Genomic DNA, 18,637 nt, shown 5'->3' with positions numbered 1-18,637 from the left:
CATCACATGAACCTGGGTGAAGAATTTTCTGGCAAATAGGTCCTTCCAGGTCTTGTAACATCCCTTCAGTTCCAGAATCTGTCCTTTAAACTAGGGGGTGCTGCAGGGTTCGGCTCTTAGCCCAACCCTTTTTAATATATATATATATATGCGCCCACTTGCAGACATTGTTCTGAAACATGAAATTCAGCTGGTGTCATATGCTGATGACACTCAGCTAGTTGTGAACTTGGAACAGAAGGAACCTGAAAGGGCTGACGAATTTTGAACCTGCCTGGGGGAACTCATGGACTGGATGAGACTGAGCTGTCTCCAGCTAAACCCAGGGAAGACAGAGGTGATGGTGGTTGGAAAACAGCCCTCTCTCTGGTCACAGCATTTATGGCCCGAAGCACTGGGAATTAGTCCAGTGCCGAAAGCCAAGGTGAAAAATCTGGGCTTGTGGTTTGACGATGGTCTCTCCTTCTCCTCACAAATAACAGCTGTGGCTGGGGCGTGTTTTGGCATTCTGAGGATGATACCTAAGATCTTGGACTTTCTCCCTCTAAATGCCAATAGGTTGATTGTACAGGGAGTGGTTAAATCTCTCCTTGATTACTGCAATGTCCTGTATATGGGGGTAAAGGCCAAAAATCGGAACATCCTGCAGAGGGTCCAAAATACAGCAGCCCGGCTCATCTTGAATGTACCTAGGAGGGCATCGGTGGGAGAAGCCTTAAAGGCACTGCAATGGCATCCCATTTGGGCTAGAGTTACCTTTAAGGCTCTATGCCCAATTCACAGGATTCTGGAGGAGAGGGACCGCACTTTTTATTGCCTCTCCTGACACCCACCACGTAATATGAGATCATTGGGTAGTGCATGAGTGATTGTGCCCAGGGTGCGGAAGGCACGGTTGGGCGGAAGATCTTTTGGCTTCCTGGCAGCTAAGGCCTGGAATGACCTTCCAGTGGATCCTAGGACAACTGAGTCAGAGTCTCTGTTTCGTAAGAAGTAAAAAAATGTCTCTTCTGTTTTTCCCGGGGAGGTACGTAATTTTAAGGTGTCATCTAGTTGGATACCCGCGCTTTTTCAGTGGCAGCTTGGGAGGGTTGTTGGGTGCAGCTATGTCCTAGCCCAGGGACACTTCGGTTGGATTAACCATTGCGCTTTATAAGCTTACCAATAATAATATTACCAATAATATTAGAACATGGGGATCAGGGTAGGTGGTACTTCCCTGCACCTTGGGCCCTTATCATCCTTTCATTTACCCCACTTGAAAAGTTCCACTTGAAAAGTTTGGCGGGAGTGAAATAGACATTAAATAGGGTTTTATAATGTTGTGCCTTTAGGTCAGTAGAGCGGAAGGTTTTATCCGCTAATTGCAGGGCCTTGTCAAATCAGCATCTGGATCATTTAATTTTAATGCCCATATGGATTCAGTTTTCTCCAAATCATCCTGTGTGCTTTGTAACAAAGTACCCTAAATGTTCTTGATCCTTCTGCCGCTCCCCGCTACTTGTTCTATGAGAAAGATTTTACCCCCGTAAGATACTAATGGCCTGCGAACAGCTAAACTTTTCTGAATTTGAGCATATTTAAAATACTGACCGGTAAGAATCCCATACCTCTGTCGTATGGTCCCGAAGGAGAGTAACTGATCTGCTTCAAATATATCTCCCATTGTTTTTAGGCCTAGTTGTTCACAGTACCTACCCTCCATGTCATAAAATACCTGTGGTAATGTATGTGATCGCCATAATGGAGTATTATCATTTATTTTTAGAATTAACATGGTTTTTTGAACCTTCTTCCATACCTCCCATGCACTCTGCATAACCTTAAACCACACCTTCTTATAATAGCTCCCATCTATTTTACGCAGCAGGAACCCTCGAGCCTCCCCTCCCAACATAAGCTCAACAATCAAAGGGAGGGTGTCAAAGCATACTTTCTCGATAGCTTCCCTACTGACCGGAACAAGTAATACGGCCATCTGACACAATAAGCATGCCCATAGATAAATTCTAATATTTGGAAACGCCAACCCTCCCCTTGCCTGTGGGAGTGTCAGATACTTCAGAGAGCGCCTATCTTTCCCATACTGCCATGTAAAGTTTGCAAATGTAGCCTCAAATGTTTTCATAATGTACTCATCAATCATGAGGGGGATAGATCAAAACAGATACATAATTTGTGGGAGCAGGGTCATTTTTAAGACATTTCCCCTTCCCGATAATAGATAAATGCAAGCCATCTATCCTTTTAAGAGCTGAGGAGATTGTCTTCACTACAGGGTCAAAGTTTACTATAAGGGTCTTGCTTTCATTCAGCAGATATCCTGAAAGCTGTCCAAAACACCTGGCAATCACTTTAGCTACTCTGATCTAGCTAACCGGGTCTGTGATTAAAATAGCTATTTTAGGGGGCGTGGCTAGCAGCCGACGATGGCGGCAGCCTAGAGGGAGAGCTCCGTGACTGAGGCGGCTCCCTGGATTAATCCGAGCATTTATCCGCTCTTAAAACTTCCCGGGCGGGAAGGCACAGAAGCCTAGGACCGAGCGGCACAGAACCGTCCAAACGGGACCTCAATCTGAGGTCGGAAAACACGGTTCTGACAGCGCCCAGGAGGGGCCTGTACACAGCGTCCAGACCGGGGACTACAGTCAGTGGCGAGCCTGACGGAAGTGGCCCGTCCCGGCACAAAACCACCGGAAGTGCCCGGCCACGGAGAGCGGCGATGGAAGGCTGACCGGAGCACCCGGCCGCCGTCACCAGACACCGAGAGCCTGAAGGGCCTGGCGTGAGACGCATTGACGGTGAGGGCGAAGCAATTTCAGCAGCCCGGCAAGGGCGAAGGGTGCGAAACGGGACGGCGACATTCAGGCCGGCGACCGCCATCTTGGCCAGCGGCGTCCGCGCTAATAGCTATACAGCGCAGCAACTCCCCAGGGGCGCTTTGGAGCAGCGAGGGGCCCGCACACCACCAATTAACCACACAGACACCCCAGCCCGGATTGGACCCTAAGACCCCACAGACACTTACACGGGGCACCCATACCTTCCCCGGCAAGACCTGACTGGCCCCGGCCGGGGCCCCACGACTCCATCAGAGGTCCCGAACAGGGAGCCCCGACGGCTGCGAAAAGAAGGGGGCACGCGTGGTGCTCAAGGAGAGCAGTGGCAGTTCCCTACGGGAGGCTCCGATAGGCAGCATACCCAGCGCATCAGCCCAGGACCCTGCTGATAGCCTCTCGCCGCCACACAACAAAGATCCGGTCCAATTGGGCGCCTTTGCTGGACACGGTACCTGGAACGTCCCTCAGAGGCTGCGCCTCACCCCCGCACACTGCGTGGACCCCGGGACAGCCCCATATTACCTATTGGTGGGGGTCAGTAAGGCGCGGCCCCAGTGACTCTTGGAGTGAGGCGACTACACAACACCAAGTCGGCCCGGGAGCTGCAGGAATGGCAGGCAAGGGACCTAAAAACGTGGCGGCACAGTCACGCCTGGACCGATTCGCATATGAAAAACCCAGCTCCCCCTCGCAGGAGGCCAAACCACAATCTAGCAGGGCGACGGACGTGCCCAGTGGCAAGAAGGCAACCATAGACGACGTCATGCGCGCCCTCACACAGGTACAAGTCACCGTGGGGTCGATCTCAGCCGAGATTACGCTCATAAGGGCAGACTTTCATAAAATGACGGAGAAGGTGAACAACATGGAAGTGGTGACCAAATCCTTGGTAGAGGACGTGTCGGAATTGCAACTTAGCATGGAACGCATCTCGAAAGAAAATAGGGAACTGCGCGAAAAGCTCGATGACCAGGAAGGGCGCTCAAGACGGAACAACATCCGTATAATAGGTGTGCCAGAATCGGAAGACACGAGGGCGATGGACCTATACGTAGAAAACCTGATCAAAGAGACTCTGAAGCCCAAAGGACTCTCAGCCTTCTTCACAGTTGAAAGAGCGCACCGGGTACCAGGAGGACGCCATAAGACAGGCGCTAACCCTAGACCAATAATAGCGAGGCTCTTTAATTTCAGGGATCGAGATGCCATCCTGCAGGCGGCGAGGAACTCACCTCCCATCAAGATCCAAAACGCGACACTGGCATTCTTTCCTGACTACACGGCCGAGGTCGCACGGAGGAGAAGAACCTTTTTTGAAGTCAAGAAAGAACTGAGGGCCAGAGAAATCCCGTACTCCATGATCTTCCCGGCCAGGCTTAGAGTCGTGGCTGACAACAAGACTTGGTTTTTCGATTCCCCGGAGGTGGCGCAAGATTGGTTAGAGGGATGGAGACCGACGGGACTCCCCCGTCGCTCCAACAGACAGAACAAACACCGTAATACCGGCTCTCGGCAAGGCTCGCACACCAACGAAGAGGGCGCTGAGGTACATTCTCCTTTGGCTGATCAGCATGAGGAAGGTGCAGAAGGGGGGCTGTAAGTCACTACCGTGGACTAACTGAACCGATGAATAAGAAGACTGACGAGGCCGCTTTGGACACTGGGCGGAAGGGCCTCCGCAGCTGAGGAAGGGGGCCGCCGATCACGGAGAAACCTTCACCCCAGCGAGCAAGTACTATGTTATGGATGGGGATCAAGCACTCTGCTAAGTTGGGGGGGCGGGCAGTTTTGAGTCCGTTGAGCAGGGGGGCAGGGAGGGGGGGAGTTGGGGGTAGGAAGGGGTTATGGTTATTAGTTTCTACACGGGGTCAAGATTGCTACGAAGGGGCACATGAACACAAAATGCTACTGTCACGACACTGCACACAGAATCGCTACACGGACCCCCTGGTCCTCCATGCGCATAACTTCTCAGTCCATATGCCCAAACGGGATGGGGGAGGGCACTGATATAGGATGGGCGTCCCCATTGAGCCTCATGTCGTGGAATGTAAGAGGTCTGGGCGACAAGATCAAACGAGGGCTGGTCCTGCAGAGTTTAAGAAGAGTAAATCCCGCACTGGTCCTATTACAAGAAACACACCTCACAGGCACAGCCACAAGGGCCCTAGACAGGAGGGGCTATAGCATGGTGGCCCACTCTGAGTTCACGACAGGGTCCCGAGGCACCGGGATACTAATTCACCGCTCATCCAAGTTTGTAGTGCAATCAGTGGCAGTGGATACACAGGGCCGCTTCGCAGCGGTACATGGACAATGGGAAGGGAAACCACTCAACATAGTATCGGTATACATCCCGCCGGCGCTGCACACTATAGCCTTCCCGGACCTAGGTAAATTCATATTAGGCCTTCCTGAAGGGGCTCTTGTAATGGGCGGGGATTTTAATGCAGTGGCTCATGATTCCCTAGATCGATACCCAATACGTACACAAACGCCGACACACTCCAAATTGCATGACTTCATGGAGGCGCAAGGCTTAGTGGACATATGGAGACGGCTCCACCCAGTGGACCGGAACTACACATACTACTCGTCCGTGCACGACAGCCTGTCGCGGATTGACTATTTCCTGACGTTGGAAGGGGGACACCTCACTTTCACTGACTCTCAGATTAGACCGCGAGGGGTCTCAGACCACTCTCCGCTAACACTGACTCTCTCCAGTCAAGAACGGACCAGTAGACGGGTCTTCCCTATCTACCCGGGATACCTTGAGATACCTGACATAGCCAAGGCCCTAAAAAGAAGCACGAGATCTTACCTCACCGAAAATGTGGGCTCAGTGGCATCGCCTACGACTCTGTGGGAGGCCTACAAAACGGTCCTCCGCGGGCAGGCGATCTCAGTGATCACACAGCACAAGCACGCACGGCGTCAGGAACTGGTAGGTCTAGAGGAACAACTTGACAAGGCAACGCAGAACCACGAAGGGAACCCCAATGGGGACACACAACATGCGCTCCGATTAGCCCAGCAACGGCATACCGACTTTCTGCGCCGCAGAGTGAGGGAACACATGTCAGCTACTACTAGTCGAGTGTACGACATAGGCGACAAAGCAGGGAGACTCCTGGCGTGGTTGGAGAAAGCACGGGGAGGTCAGAGGGCCATACTCCAGTTGAAAGACCCCAATGGCGGGAGGCACACCAGCCCGGCGAAAATAGTGGAACTCCTGGCAGACCACTTTCCATCCGTGTACACCCCTGAGTATGAGGTCACACGGGAGATGGCAGAAAGCTCGCTTTCAGGAGTGCAGACCCGCACCCTCACCCCCGACCAACGGGACGAGCTTGACGCTGACCTGACTGCAGACGAAATACAGATGGCCATAACGGCACTACACCCGGGGAAAGCGCTAGGCCCTAACGGGGTCCCGATAGAGTGGTACAAGAGTATGTCCGAAACACTATCCACACCATTGCTTGACATGTTCAAAGAGTGTCAGGAACGGGGGAGACTGCCTCCAGACCAACGCACGGCCACAATTGTTGCAATACCCAAACCCGGCAAGCCCCCTGAGGACTGTGGTTCCTACCGCCCGATTTCCCTCCTCAACGCTGAGAGTAAAATCCTGGCGAAACTGTTGGCCACCAGGCTCCTGCCCCACCTGGCGCATTTGATACACCCGGACCAGTCGGGCTTCATGCCACACCGGAGTACGGCGCTGAACCTAAGACGGCTGCACGGGGTGCTGGCGCGTGCCACGCGACTGGAAGAACCAGCGGCGGTACTGTCACTAGATGCCAAGATGGCATTTGACTTGGTGGAGTGGCGTTATCTCTTTGCGGTCCTGGAACATGTGGGTATTGGCCCGACGTTCATATCGTGGGTCAGACTACTGTATGCCGAACCCGTGGCGAGAGTGACTGCAAATGGCCACATATCAAGAGAGTTCCCGTTGGCGCGGGGCACGAGACAAGGGTGCCCACTCTCGCCACTACTGTTCGCCCTAGTGCTGGAGCCCCTAGCCACAATTATCAGAACCACCCGACTGCTGAAGGGCATACAATGGGGAGGTGGCTGGGATGACAGAGTATCCCTATATGCCGATGACATGCTGGTCTACCTTATGGACCTCCCAAACAGCATCCCAGTCCTACTGGCACTGTGCGAATCCCACGGTACAGCCTCGGGCTACAAACTTAACTGGTCCAAGTCCATAATCTTCATGGTGCAGGGCGACCCTCCAGCCTTACCTGAGGATTGCCAATTGGTTGTTGAACGCACCTCCTTTAAGTACCTAGGGATATGGATCACGAGGGATCACTCGACCTTTATGGAACTGAATCTTAAGCCTCAGCTGGAAAGACTGAAGGCGGACGTGCGCCACTGGAAGAATCTCCCCTTAACACTATTAGGTAGAGCGGCGCTCTTCAAGATGATGGCGCTGCCCCGCTTCCTCTATGTCCTGGAAAACACGCCAGCGATGGTCCCTGTATCCTTTTTCCGCCACGTAGCGGCACAGCTGTCCGGCCTTCTGTGGGGAGACAAACCAGCTAGGGTTGCTCGATCGAAGTTGACCAGGGACTGGTATAGTGGAGGGATAGCCCTCCCTGACCTCGAACTGTACTACTGGGCCGCTCACCTCAAGGTGATCAACCAGTGGGTTCACGCGCCGCAGGATGATCCGGCGTATGAGGCTGACAGGCACCAGCTGGGCACGTCCACCCTACTGGCCCCACTCTACAACAAAGGACTAATGAGAAAACTGGAGGGACCTACCAAACACACAGTAGCCATCTGGCACAAAGCGCAAAGGCGGTTGGCGTGGGAGGGAGTGATCACTAATCTCACGCCCCTATGGGACACAAAGGCACTCGGCAACCTGCGCAGCTCCAAGGGATTTGATCAGTGGGATACCATTGGGATCTCCGTAGTGGGCGACCTATGGACAAGAGAGGGCGTGCTCTCCTTTGCGACCTTGAGGGAGCAATACAACCTAGAAGTGACCGAAACATATAGGTACATACAAATTAGACATGCACTCCTGTCGGTATTGGAACCGGGTGTCACGCTGCCGGAATCGGCCCCTCTAGAAGACCGACTGCTTACGGACTACATGGAGTCCAGTGCAACCTCCCTCACTTACCGCAAACTGATTAACAACCTGCCGGATCCCCTTGGAAAGTTGAAGGAGTGCTGGGAGGATGAGGTGGGCGACCTAGATGAGGCAGAATGGAACGCAGCCCTGGCATCACCCAGGGAGGCGGGTATTTCCACCCGATTCAGGCTGGTCCAACTCAAGATACTCCATAGGGTCTACTATACCCGCACCACACTACATAAAATACATAGGGCAGAACACCCATTTTGCCTGAGGAACTGTGGGGAAGAGGGTACACTGTTCCACACTATATGGACATGCCCGGTTGTGCAGGACTACTGGAGGCGAGTCACACGCACAATCGGTCAGGCCCTCCAAAACCCATTCGCGCTCGACCCTAGGGTTTGTCTCTTGAATGTATGGGGCCCGACAGATCTATCATTGTATGCCAGGGGTTGGGTGGTCATCGGCGTTATGATGGCAAAGCGAGATATAGCAAAGAATTGGGGGGCACTGGAGGCACCGACACTGGCACAATGGTGCAGGAATATGGACGTGCTCATGGTGACGGAGAGGGCAGTGTACCAACAAAGACATAATCCACGTAAATGGAACAGGATCTGGTCGCCGTGGAACACTTACAGGGGGGACGTATGTGAGCCTTTGCCCGAAGGAGAGGATGGGGACAGCTCAGGAGACGATGAGGAAATGGAGTAATAAGAGGGAGGTAGAGGGAGGCCCTGCTACACTGCATGGCCCCGGGACCAGAGAGACACAAAGGGAGGAATGAATGCTATCGCTAGAACTGTTTGTGGGTTTGCTAAGCGTCTGTCTACGGACCATTGTTGTACTAGCATACAGTTCATGATTATACAAGGCAACCCCTGTAGTAGCAAGTTGTACGTTGGGGGGGGGAAAAAAATTAAAAGTTGCTCTATTGATCGTAGGCAGCTGAATGTTGACGCTGCTCTACAGTACGGCTCACTGTTACTGAATAGCATGTGATAGCAACAACAAAAATAAAAATAAAAAAATAGCTATTTTAACATCTGCATAAGCTAGCAATTCAGTCTCAAAGCCATTGGTGATGATGGGCTTGACATCTTGACACCCCAGCAGTTTTTCTATCAGAGGGTTTCTATAGAGGGCAAACAGTATTGGTGAACATGGACACCATATCTTGTCTCTCTTGATATATATATTATCCAAACTACCCTCCATTAGTTGTATTTGTGCCTTTGGGTCTGAGTACATTGCCTTTATTGCTCTGATAATTCTTGGCCCAATCCCTTTCTGCTCTAATATCCCCCATAAATAGCTCCAAGCCACACGATCAAAGGCTTTTTCCGCATCGAGGAGGATCATGGCCATCCGGCCCCGTAGAAGCCTGTATATATAACAATGTGAAGGTCCGCCTTATATGTTCTGTCGTCCCATGTCCGGGGATAAACCGGTGCTGCCATGGCAAGACCAGACTGCCTATGACCCTCCCCATCCTCTAAGTTAAAAGTTTTGAGTATAGTTTTGTATCCGCATTTATGAGGGAGATCGGTCTATAAGATGCAGGGTTATCTGTTGGTTTACCTTTTTTATGGAATACTATAATATTTGTTTCTTTCCATGAATCGGGAACTTTGCCATTATGTTGTATTCTGGCAATTAAATCTAATAATATAGGGGCAATTACTGTTTGTATGCACCTATGATCTTCTACTGGGAAACTATTGGGCCCAGCTGCCTTGCCTGCTGGTAGTTCCTGTAGAGCTGCTGTTACTTCCTCTAATGAGAAGTCCCTTTCAAGTTCCTCTTTTATCTGGCTATCTAACAGGGGGCCTAGTTCCGCCTCCTCCGGCCTGGGCGGCCCTGCGTGCTGCTCCTCTTCATAGAGTAGCTGATAATACTCCTTGCATAACCTGAGTATATCTTTTGACTCCATGTATATTCAATCGTCCTTTTGTGTAGCTGAAATTGGGTTTCTAGAACTTTTTTGCCTAATTCAGAGCGCTAAAAGCTTCCCTGCTTGTTCCCCAGTATCATATGATTAACGCCGCTGTGCTTGGTGTTTGTCCGCTGCTTTCTGTGCTAACCATTTATTTAACTCGTATTTTATGGCCACAATCCTGAGCTGTAATTCTACTGTCTCCTCCCCCTGGGAAATAGCTGTTGTATGTTGTTCTTATGCCCTTGTTAGTTCACCTAGTAGCCTGTCGTTCTCGATCCAGGCCTCTTTCCTTTGCCTTGCCACAAAACTGATAATTTCTCCTCTAAAGGCTGTTTTAAATGCATCTCATACTGAATTTCGGCTGGCACTGTATCAATTGTTATCTAAAAATTCCTGCGCACAATTCTTCAAGTGCTCTATATATGCCTTGTTAACCAGTAGCTTCCTATCGAACATCCATTTAGAACATGTCTATTTTGGGGGTATCGGCCTCAATATTCAATACTAATGGATTGTGATCAGAGTTTTTCAATCCCCACTTTGCTGATCACGGTTGATGATGCCAGAAAATAATCTAGTTTTGTGTATCTTTTATGTGGGTAATAATAATATGTATAATCAACTTTATTTGGTTCCTTATTTCCCCAGATATCTACCAACCCATGGCTAATAATCGGAGAGTTCAAAGCTCTATATACTTTGGGTTTTCACCCCATATAGCTATTCTTATTACTCAAATCAGTTGCTATGTTAAAATCGCTGCATATAATTAAGGGGCAGGGTCATGTTGCAAGCTCAACTTCCAGATTCTCAAAAATCTCGGGATCATCTTGATTTGAGCCATATATTGTGCATAACGTAAACCCAATTTCGAGTTCCACCACCGCCCACCTGCCAAGTGCATCTGTTATTTTATGTTTAGCCCCACCTAGAGCTGTGTTTGCAAAATTTGCAACACCCCAAATGTTGGAGGTTTGGGTTTTGCAGGCCAGCCGATCATACCCTCTTAAATTCAACAAGTTTCTTTTCCCCCAGGGAACATGCATCTCTTGTATACATACCAAATCAAAGCGGTTCATCCTAACAAATTCTTCCAAGAGTTGCCTCTTATTTCAGTCATTTAAACCTCCTACATTTAATGTACAACATTTAAATTTCCTCATTCTTATTTGTTTCTTTGTGCCATTAGATTCCACTACCAAATTTTAACAGTCCTTTTTGCAAAAGTTTCTCATGATTATCTATATGGTTCCGGGAATTACTTTTCTCGGCTTTGTTCACCCCCTTCCTCCTGCCTTTGCCCCCTTCCCTTCTCTCCCCAATCCCCTCTCCCTCCCCTCTTCCCCAATACTACCCCTCCCAGCTACCCTGCCCACCACCACCCAAGTGAAGTGCTCGGTCCTTGGTCAGAGCATAGGGTGAGCGCAGCATGCGTGACAAGGCTGATACTTTACTATCTTTAGGTACACTTTCCTTGTGGGGTCCTATTAATTAATAGTACTAAACATATCAACATGTTAGATTCCTTAAGACTATGCTTAGTGCACATGCCTGAATATATTTCCCTGATTCCTAGTTTTTTTTTTACAACTTCATCACATATATTTAAATCAGACTTATTTTAGCTTTATTCGTCCAGACCATCAAGAAATTTCCTAGCTTTAATTTCGAACGTGAAATATTGCGTCTGCCCATCGTGGATCAACTTCAGCTGCGCTGGGTTAATCAGGTAGATTTGAATATTTTTATCTTGGAAGGGCTTTATCATCTGCCTTAATATTCAGCGTGTCTCCACAGTGGTATGACAGAAGTCTGGTGAAGTACCAAAATTATATATCATAGAGCTATACTTACCAATAGCTCATATACCGTATTTACCAATAATAAGTCAGTCGGCAATGGAGAAGGTTCAATCGTTTATTTTTCAAAAGTGCCCTATATAGGGGAGCCTCTCTCTCGTCCTTACCCTCAAAGGTGTGCAGAGGAGACTGCTGGATCGCATTCAAAACAGTGCATATATACTTTTAGCATACCTCATGAAAAACCCTGTACATGGAAAAGTACCACTTCTTGTGAAGCCAACAGGAAAACCCATATAAGGCACAATTGATTGATTCGAAACTCAGCTCAAACTATTCCGGGGATAGGTCAGTGAAGGTGCCTCCCTTTCGTTCCCTGGGCACGGGAGTACGGGCACGGCGCCTGCAAGAATGTGCTCATCCTACAAGAAAGACAGATGTGACCTTGAGTCTCCTAAGTTACAACCAATGGTCTGTTCATAGCCCAGGCCAACCGTTAAGACTTTTTACACAGTAGCAGGTCACGCGTGTTCCTAACTAATGGAAGAGACGCAGGGAAAGAAAACCAAGATGGCGTTTGTTCGGTCAAGGCACGATTCCTAATGTATACATCGCTGGAGTGTATGTACAAGGGGTTCTCCCAAGGTAGCAGGAATATATACATTGGATACATTAGGCCAACATTATATAATAGCGGATCTATATTCCTTCAGACCACCCTTTTGGCCCAATGTAGCCAATATACGTAAAAATAGCAGATCCTAATCCAAAAACACACCTTCATCTATCTGCATTAGATCTGTAACTTCCTTTTGCACTAACTGCTTCTCAATTTTCGCATGGCGCGAAACTGTCAATGAGTAAGTAAGCTTGGCAGCACAATAGGAGCAACATGCTGGCCCACAATGCAGACATAGGCAACAAGTAAATACAACCCCAACTACTCCGGCGAGGATCATGAAGATCTTGCAACCCCAAGTGGACAAAAGGTTCCAGAACCACCCTGTCAAAGACCAGGTACCAGTATCAGCATGAACTTCTGCTGTCAAGTGATGCAATTTCTGAATGGCCAAATGTATAGTTGGAGCAGAATCAGGTATACATACACAACAGGAGCTGCCGATCACGCGGCACACTCCTCCTCGATCAGCTAGGATGACGTCAAGCACCATCCGATTTTGAAACGAAAAGAGCCTTGTAGCTTGAAGCTCTACTGTCAGGTTAGTTAAAATTCCAGCAGTGGTTTGAACTACGTTTTCCACTACTCTGGACAGGCGTCTAAGATCCCGGCTGGTAAAAATAGGACCCCATATAGGAAAGAGACCCTTTGCTATATCCACAAACTGCTGCAAGGCGATGTCAGTTTGATCTGTACTATCAGTATCGATGGTTCTACTAGTCCGTAAGAAATCTGAACTTTGTTTTGTCAACTGGTGAAAGACAGATAACACTGCCCTGTCCATCCTCGGGGAAGCCAAGTATAGGTGTTTTCCCCGCATACAAAATAAACGTTAGGCGGAGTTATCAAAGGCGGGTGCTATTGGTATGCAAGTGTAGGTGTAGTTACATCTGCTATCTCCTACCTTAACATGACCTTTCCCTCTAATACAAAATGAAGCAGTACTATTTAAAATAGGAACTGGCATTGCCTTATCATCTGTAACATTATGATCTTGGAAATACTGGAAACATTGCATGGAGTTAAAATGTTCAAAATCTAAAATTTCTTCCTTCAACCAGGTAGCATTCTCATAAGGGGTATACATATTCATACAGGCTTCTGGAACTAAGGATCCCTCTCCTTGGTTTCCCGAAGCGTCTAATCCCTGATGTTGTTCTATATATCTTAAAATAGCTTCATAATACTTTTCCGTATATCTTTAAGGTTCTGCCACATAATGTAAATACATCAACGATAATAATTGAAACCAGGCCTCACAACTTGCTAAGTGTGATAGCGGCAAAGAAATAAATAAATCATGACGATGCATTACAGATGGCAAAAGTCCACATACCCAACAGTTTTTCTTATTTGTGGTACTATGAGCTTGATGCAGCATTTCAATAAACACATTTTTAGCATAAGTTTCTCGATGTCTTTCCTTATGGGGAGGCAAAATATAAAAGAAATGTTCAGGCGGAATTGTTGTAGTACCTAACACCTTATGCATAGGATATTGAAATTCTAAATATACAAACACACTCATCAATATTATCATGATTACTGTAATAGTTATTACAAAAGCTATCTTCACTCTGATAGCCCAACCGGAAAACATGGGGATATTTTCAAGGAAAGGTCGAGGAGCAAGGGGTCGTTCATCTTCAAGGGCAAACTGGGCAAAGGGATACATCCTAACTAAAAGTCCAAACTAAACTCGGAAAAGGTGCAGGCCAACTGCCAGAGGGTTTCTTCTTCCTGTGTCCGTCTAGAGCCTCACAGGCAGGCTCCTGTCGTTCATCAAAAAGAGCCATTTCAAACTTTGACTTCACTGTTGCAACTTAGGCCCTTAACACAGTCTTTCTTTCTGAACAGAGCAATGTAACAGTTCCAGGCTGTCAACGGGCTCAGTCCAGTGTCTCGCTCAGTACCCCAGTAAAGAGCTAACTTCAACCCTACAACTCAAGTCTTTTTCCTATCTACTAGAATCCGAAACTGGGGTACCGCGTTGTTTTCGGGGCCGTAAGTTGTATCGAAGATGGCCAGGTTGTTCCTGATCTTGAAACAACACAGCAGCAGGGACATTCGGAGCAACAAAGCCCTCAGAATCCTCTCAGGAATCAGCCTTATCCAAAGATTCAGAAACTGCGGCTGATTAATTTCCTTGTGGTGCCAACAATCCTTGAATTGATGAATGGAACGTAAATCTTTAGTTAAAGCGTACAGATAATTTGTCATCATAGGGTAATCAATATCACGGAAGGACCTAGGTCTCGAGACACCCCACACATTAGCTGGTCGACCAAAGATGACCTCATAAGGTGACAGCCCTGTTCGTGAATGAGGAGTCACTCTTAATGACATTAACGCTAAGGGCAACGCGTCAGGCCAGCTCAAGCCTGTGCTTTCTTGAATCTTTGCCATCTTTAACTTCAGTGTACCATTATATTTCTCAAACAGTCCTGCAGACTGCAGATGTCGTGCTGCATGAAATTTCTGTTTTATCCGTAAACCATCACAAATATATTTGACAAGGTCTGCATTAAAGAGTACCCCATTGTCCATCCAAATGACTCGAGGCAAACCGAACCAGGGCAGGAACTCTTTGATTAGGGCCTTTGCGGTAGCCATAGCGGTGTTATCTTTTGTAGGATATGCTTCAACCCATTTACTAAAAGCACATACCACCACAAGCACGTATTTGAGGTTATTCACACTTTCGAGTTGAATACAATCCATCTGTATTACTTCAAACGGTAAGTAGGAGGCGCAAAATTCCCACTGAGGACTGTCTCCCTCCCTCCAGGTTTATACTGTAAACAGATCATGCAGTATTTGACCACATGAGCAGCAGTTTTTTAAATATTTGGGTTATTCCACACAGGATCTAGTAATGCACAAACGCCTTTTGCACCAATGTGAGCGTGACCATGGGCCATCACAACTACTCCATATACCAGTGCATTAGACAAATAGCCATCGCAAATCAATCCAACAATTGTTCTTATCCAACTTCCCTATTTCCTTTTCCCATTGTTTTATTTCATCAGGAGTAGCTTCTTTCTGTAGTTCTCTAACACTTTCAATAGTGTTATCAAACACTGTTGTCTCCGCCACCCACCTTGCTGAAACACTAGGGAACATACTAGACATTTTAGTTTGTGCTGTGTCTTTTGCCATCCGATCGGCAAAGGCGTTTCCATCCCCTGTGGTATCAATAACTTTCTTATGGGCGCTATACTTGATAATGGCCACCTTCTCTGGTAACAACAATCTTTCAAAGGGCCATGTTGTATCCTCTGACCATGGGAGGTTAGTAATCCTCGTTCTTTCCAAAGCCGCCCAAAACTATGGGCTACGCCAAAGGCGTACTGGCTGTCTGTAAAAATATTTACTCTTAAACCTTCACTCAGTTCACATGCTCTTAACAACGCTATTAGTTCAGCTGCTTGGCTGAGTGATAGGAAACCCGAGCGATCTCCATTATAGTTCTAAGGGTCGTTATAGCGTATGCAGCTGTTGGCATGCCATCTGGTAATTTAAAACAGGAGCCATCCACATACAACTCCCCTTGTGGTTCAGATAAAGGGGTGTAGGTGAGGTCTACTCGTCCCTTCGTTTCTTCTTCAGTTTGAAATATACAATCATGGATATCGTCCTTTTGATCACTCGAAGGGAGGGGTAGTAACGTGGCTGAGTTCAGAGTGGCACATCGCTTAATAGTAATGTGGGGTGCAAATAAGGTTAATTCATAGCCAGTCAATCGCGCACTTGTAAGGTGCTGGGTTTATGTTCGATTCAATAATATATCCACAGTATGCAGTACCATGACTGTGAGATCAGTATTCAAAACAATCCCCTCGGACTGTCGAATGGCCACCGCCACAGCAGCGGTAGCCCTTAGACAGCTAGGAAGGGCTCTGGCAACATTATCCAATACTGCCGAAAAATATGCACAAGGTCGTTGCTTTCCGCCAAAACCCTGTATTAGCACTGAAAGTGAACAACCATCCATCTCATGTACGTAGAGTACATAAGGCTTTCGGTAATCCGGAGTACCCAAGATGGGTGCTGAGCAAAGAGCAGATTTCAAATAATCAAAAGCATCCTGACATTCATCTATCCAGGGCAAGGGTTTATGCACATCTTTGGTAGTCAAATGCAACAAGGGTTTAGCGAAAAGAGAAAAATTAGGAATCCATTGGCGACAGTAAGAGGTTATGCCAAGAAAAGCACGAACATCACGTTGAGTACGGGGCACAGACATGTTAGAAATAACAGCTATTCGTTCAGGAGTTAGTCTTCTCCCCGCTTTTGACAGAAAATGACCAAGATAGGTCACTTCCTGTCGACAATATTGACATTTCGATAAGGATACCTTGTTACCATTAGCTGCTAAATGAGTCAATAATTTGACAGTGGCTACTCTACAACCTTCTGCCGTGTCTGACGCCACCAATATGTCATCCACATACTGAATGAGAACATTGCCAGTGGGACTAATTCATCTAGTACTGCTTTCAATGCTTGGCTATAAACACTAGGACTTTCCGTATAGCCTTGAGGAGCACGACAAAATCTGAAGCTGCGGCCAGATAACAAGAATCTGAAAATATGACGGCTGTCAGGGTGGATTGGAATGCTAAAGAAAGCATTTTTCAAATCTATCACTGAGAAATACTTGGCAGTAGGGGGAATCATAGTAAGAATTGCAGTGATATCTGGAACCACAGGATATTGGGGAACCACTATTTTATTAACTTCTCTTAAATCAATCACAAATCGATATGTATTTTTATAATCAGGGTCACCATCCAGCGGGACCTTTTTCAAAATCGGTAAAATGGAACTATTACAAACATTAGCAGCTGTTTCCTCTACCATTCCTTTCTTAATCAAGTCACAAATGATCTGTAATAAGCCCTGTTCGCCGTCTGGCGAAATTCAATATTGTGGGATACGTGGCAAATGTGCATTCTGTTTTAAAGTAATTGATACAGGGGGTATTTTTAACAATCCCACATCCATGTCCCCCATTGCCCAGAGGGTCTGGGGGATTTTTGAAAATTCAAGGGGAAGATGTTCATTTTTGGAAAAACATTGAGACGTGATTTTAGTAGGAGGCTGCATTGTTAAATAAACACCGTCAGGGGAACAGTAAATGCGAGCATGCAATTTCTTCAGTATATCCAATTCTAACAGATTCTCGCCACAGCTGGAAGTAAGCAAAAATGGGGAGTCTACAGTAACTGGGCCGATAGTAAATGGAAGTGGCTTATAAATGGGGCTCACTACTGGGATTCCTGAGAAATCCACTGATACGTTATTTTTGCCCAGACAGAGCAGCCCCTGGGACCAGTGAATGAGCAACAGGACTATTCATTGCTCCAGTATCCACCAGAAACTTCTCAGATGTCCCCATCAATTGCCCCTGTACATAAGGCCCCTGTTGGTCAAATGGTACTGATATGTGGCCCCTGCTCTGTCCATGGCTGTCTCATGCGTAACCATTCCCATCAAATCCATCCTCCCGATAATCTTCATTATAATATTGCCTCCCTTGAGGATCATCAAAATAATTCCTTCCGGACTCACCACCGGACATGTACCCGCATCTCATACTAGTCAGATCAGTACCACCTCGCCCTCTACCTCTTCCTCTGTTAAAAGCGCCTCGTCCATATAGCAATGGACACTGATCTCGCCAGTGTCCCTCCTGCCTACAATTGGAAAACTGATTTATCCCTAAGTCAGGACCCGGACCCGCTCCCCCTCCTCTTCCACTTATTGCCCTTCTTGGAAATGAACCTCTTCCTCCCCTTCCAGCATTTTGTCCTCTACTAACCTGTTGCAGCAGCACTCGGGTTTTGAACTCTTTAACCTTTTTCTCTCATTCTCCCTATGTTCATAATATTGGGCCATGCTGAGAATAACTGAATGGGTCGAAGTGATCCATGTGCTTTCAGCAGCCTGTAACTGTGTCATTATTTCAGGCAACAAATTAGTGACAAATCTGTTCACAAATAATCGTATGCCACCCTCCGTGGACAAGTCCTGTCCACTAAAATCAATAAATACCTTCTCAAACCGGGTAAAGAAATCAGACACACTTTCATCTTTTTTCTCTTTAGAAACCGTTAATTTATCCCAATCCACTTTCCGTCGGGGAATAAGAGTTTGCATGTATGTTATAATACGTGCGGGTATAGCTAAGATCTCATCTTTAGGTTTATCATCCAGCTTCCGATCCTTATCCCAAACTTTAATCTGATCACAGGTCCCTCCAAG

The sequence above is a fragment of the Lissotriton vulgaris genome, chromosome 11 (assembly GCF_964263255.1).
Source record: "Lissotriton vulgaris chromosome 11, aLisVul1.2, whole genome shotgun sequence".
In the NCBI taxonomy this organism is placed as follows: Eukaryota; Metazoa; Chordata; class Amphibia; order Caudata; family Salamandridae; genus Lissotriton; species Lissotriton vulgaris.
This window is presented reverse-complemented; position numbering follows the sequence as displayed.